Genomic DNA, 4846 nt, shown 5'->3' with positions numbered 1-4846 from the left:
CTGCAAGGCACAAACGCTCTCCCTTTAATGGCTTTTGGCCACTTCTCCTCCCTTACAGATTTCTGGCCAAGCGGCTGCAGAAACAGAGTGCCAGAGATCGGGGCCACGGGGCACAGCGCTGAAGTCCAAATCCCGATTTCCGCTCTGCCAAGCCCCGTTTGCCCTGACCTGGCTGGCCCAGGCTAGGCGGATCTCATCTGATCTTGGAAGCTAAGCAGGGCCAGCCCTGGATGGTACTTGGAGGGGAGTCCACCAGTCGAGACTGGGTTTGCTGTGCAGGAGGAGGTGATGATGGCAAAGCACCTCCGAATGTCTCTTGTGTGGAAAACCCCAAGAGGAGTCACCGCAAGTTGGCTGCAACTTAACTGCACCTTACACACACACACACACACAAGCCCCAACTCCCAACCGCCTCCCCAAATCCCAAAGAATATTACGCTACAGAAGTCATGGTGAGACACATCCAGCACCCAAGAAAAAGATCATCAGCAGTGGGTCTGGGGTTCAGATTCTGCCTGCGCAGGGGCCCTGGACTAACCCACACCAGCCAACTGGGAACAATGGTGACCCACTTGCAAAGATTGTGAAGAGAAGCTGTACTATTACCGACATCCTGTTAGGCACAGTTTGTGTCCTGCCAGCAAAGAAGCATTCCCGGCTGCCCTGCAAGCCCCCCCCCCGCCCCATTTCTGAATCTGATTCAAGCGTGAAAAGGCAATCGCTTTGGGGCGGGGGGGGGGGGGAGCCCGGGGGCTGCCGTGTGCAGGGCTGCCTTCTCTCCTGGGGCTTACGTCTTATCCGGAATGTCTCCGTTTCAGACTTTACTAGCAATCCATTTGTGGGAGAAACCACATCCTCTCAGCCAGACGCCCCAAAGTACCAACACAAACACACAGAATTCACACATCCCGGTTCTTGGCCCAAACACAGACGCCAGATTTTGAAGTTGAGCCTTTCAGCCACGAAGCGACTGCTGCCACTAGGCAGCGGGCTGAATAACATGCCCTGGCACAAAGGTATCTTTTGCAGCCTGGCAGAGTTCTGTGCGGTTCAGAAGTCTGTGCCCTGCATTTTCACGCTAGCTGAGCCAAGTAAAAATTTGGCTCCACGTGCTCAGCCCTTCCCAAAGCTACAGAAATGTTGACCTGCAGCAACAGGAGATCAGCTGTACATCCAGATATGCTATCAAAGGCCCCTCCCCTCTCGTGAGGGCATTCTCCCAGAGCACAGGGGGTCAGCTCTGATTTCTGCAGTTGACAGCCCCCCCCCCAAGTCCTTCGTTGCGCCCAAGGCCAGCCCCCGGCCCGCTCAGATCCCTGCCTAGCAGACTCTGGGCCACTCTGAGAACAGCCACAGGAACGTCCCTAATGCCGGAGAGTGCCGGGGAGGGGGGGGGGTCACCGCCTGCAATCAGCTTTTTCCACTTAACCGACTCGACTCCGCTTCCTCCACCAATTGCTCTCATCAGTTGCCATGGAAAAGAGACATCTGCATGCACACGGGTCCACAGCAGCACTGGCACAAGGGCGGGGGGGGGGGGGGGGCGGGAAGCCAGCAGAAACTGACGGCTCAGGAGATACCACGTGCCATGGAGATGCAGGCCATCTACGTTAATCATTTACCACAGCATTCTCAGACTCAGTTGGCAATAACGCACCTCTCTGCAGTTCTTAACACAGAAATGCTGTGAGAAATAAGTTATCTCCAAGTCTCCTGCCAGTGCAAAGCTCCTACTACGTTCATGGAAGAGGCTGCCCACTGTGTCTCTGCATGATGCATGCATCTCGGCTTGACTCTTCCCAATCTGCCTCTGATGTGGGCATATAATTCTGCCCAGTTGCCCTGCATCTGTTGCAACTGGATTAGTCAGTCATCCCAGATGATTGGTTCGCTCTCGATGCAGAATCATCTCCCCCTCCTCCCACCACAAGGAGGCTGCCTGTCATATCTCTGCGTGAGCTGCTGCTCTGGCCTCATCCCTGTCAATCGCACAGAGAATAAAACATTCTTACTCCAACACACGCTAAAAGTAAGCTGCCTGGGGCATGAGAGTGAAGTGTCCTCCAATTTTAATTCATCTGTCAGAAGTCTGGGGGAAACGCTTGTTTCCATTTGCTTCTTTGTGCCCCGGCACTGCTATCGGGATGCTTCCTCTTGGGACTCAGGGCTGGTATGAACTGCATCCACAGGCCAGGCATATTCACCCCCACGACCACCACACACACGCCCACCCTTTCTTCCGAAGCGTCACACCTTAAGCACTCTGTTGCCTCTCCTCTCTGGCAAGCAAGGCGCAGAGTGGCAGCTGCCATTCCCTGGGAAGCCATGAGGCCTGCAGCAGCCCTCCAGAATGTATTTTGCCCTCCCAGTGGGGCACCTTGCGAGCTCGGCATTCAAAGGAGACTCTTGGCTCCCCTTCCCACACAAGGCTGCCTGGCAAAGAACCTTCTTAAATGCCAAAATTAGAACTTGCAAGTTACCTAAGAGCTTACAACACACACATTTGACAGCCGCCACTGAATCATTCCCAGTAAGTGTTTGATCGTGACTCGTGAAGCAACAAATGAGATTCCTCGAGTGTGGAGCCTTGCCACAGCTGACAATCTGTTAATCCGATCACATTTTTCATAATGGGATTCTCTGCTTATTTTAGGGAGGAAAACAGGCTGTGAAGTTTTAACAAGATTCTTGCATGGGAGCTGCTGTAGCACAGTGGCTAAGTGGTTTGGCTGTGAATCAGCACTCTACTGGTTCGAATCCCACTACTGCCATGAGCTCAGTAGGCGGCCTTGGGCAAGCCACTCCTCTCAGCCCCAGCTCCCCAGCTGTATTGCGGGGATAATAATAACACTAACTTGTTCACCGCTCTGGGTGAGGCACTAATCTGTCTAGAAGAGTGGTATATAAGCGCAGTTGTTATTATTTCACATGCCAGTTACCCAAACCACCCCAGGTGCACCCTGAATCCTAATCTAAAGATGCCACTCAACACCTCTGTAAATAATTATCTTTAAAAGATGACAAGAGGGACCAGGGATGTCATTTCTTCATCAACAACAATTGTTGTGGTTGCCATTTCTTCATGGAGTTCAGGCACATTTGATTCCATGCTTATTCCAAGGTCTGCACTGAGTGGACTTGAAGGTTTCCAATGGGGAAGGGACCCAGAATGGGTCATTTTTTTTGTCATACATAACCCTCAGTAAACGCAACCCCTTTGCCTTTCCTCTCCTAGGATTTACAGCCATTTCCACAGCAATAAGAACGAAGGGTATCCCTTTCTGGGAATTCATAGAGGTGGATCTGAAAACAAACAAAAGCAAGGGAACCCCCCCACACACACACACACACACCGCCAAACTGCCCTGCCCCTGCAAACAATGAGAACTCTCACTGCTTGACCACCAGGGAACGCCCCTTACCTCTTCATAAAACTTCAGCTGCGGGACCCCTTCTTCAATGTCAGTTAGGCAGAAGTCTTTGAACAGCAGAAAACCTGGTAAGTAAATAGTAAGTGTACAATTCACTGAAATGGCCCTAGTGAATGAATACTCCAGCAGTAACAAGTTAAACGATCCATCCCAGACAAAACTAGAGATGCAGTGGAATCTTGCACGCTGGCTAGAATGAGTCAAAAATCCCCATTTCAATGTTGCTTCTTCCAGGTACGAACTGAATCATGTCTTTATTTCTGAGCCATCTGTTGTTCCTCGTGCTGAATTCCACCCCCACCCCACAAAATGTGCACAGTTTCCAACAGTGTGTTGCATCCCTTGGATCTGATCTAACGGCGGAAGGGGGAGGCCATGGCTCCGTGACAGAGCCTCTGCTTTGCATTTAGAAGCTCCTAGGTTCAGTTCCCAGCATCTCCAGGGGGAAAGGATCAGGTGGCAGGTGATGTGATGTGAAAGACCTCCTCCACCTGAGACCCTGGACAGCCAAAGCCCATCGGAGCTTCCTCTGCATCATAATCCGTGTTCAACAGTGACATTCCCCCCCCCCCACCTTGTGACAAGGGGAAATGGCCACCAGCAGCCGAACAGACCCACAGGGTCCAGCACACTCTTCCCATGCCTAGCAACGATCATTATGCATCAGAGTTATAGATGACAAGTGCTATTTACCCATGCAATGTGAAAGCGAATAAAACAAACCATTAACGGACTCATTTCAAACTGACTGATTTCAGGTCAAAAACCTGGACAACGACACGAAAGGAAACGGCATCTATTTGTCCACCCCTTACAAAAACATCCAAGCCAAAAATTTACACATTTCTATCTGGCTCTACAGTCACCTCGTATGCCAGGCAAACATAGGCAGGCCTCGCATGTTCACCTGCTTGTTTGACTGACTCCAAGATTGCAAAAACCTTTCCCTGGGGCCCTCTTGTCTAGCGACGGCTGCTTCGTTCTGAACAAATCCACGGTATATTGTCGAAGGCTTTCACGGCCGGAGAACGATGGTTGTTGTGGGTTTTCCGGGCTGTGTCGCCGTGGTCTTGGCATTGTAGTTCCTGACGTTTCGCCAGCAGCTGTGGCTGGCATCTTCAGAGGTGTAGCACCAAAAGACAGAGCTCTCTCAGTGTCACAGTGTCTCTCACAGTGTCTCTCACTGTGACACTGAGAGATCTCTGTCTTTTGGTGCTACACCTCTGAAGATGCCAGCCACAGCTGCTGGCGAAACGTCAGGAACTACAATGCCAAGACCACGGCAACACAGCCCGGAAAACCCACAAATCCAAGGTATCGTCAGAAGCAGAGCGAGGCCTGCTCTTGGTAAACACGACCACAGGACAAGAAGAACATGAGAAGACCCTGCCGGACGAGTCCAGCGTCCTCTTCTA

The sequence above is a fragment of the Eublepharis macularius genome, chromosome 13, assembly GCF_028583425.1.
Source record: "Eublepharis macularius isolate TG4126 chromosome 13, MPM_Emac_v1.0, whole genome shotgun sequence".
Lineage (NCBI taxonomy): Eukaryota > Metazoa > Chordata > Lepidosauria > Squamata > Eublepharidae > Eublepharis > Eublepharis macularius.
The sequence above is the reverse complement of the archived record's forward strand: the minus strand, read 5'-3'. Positions refer to the sequence as shown.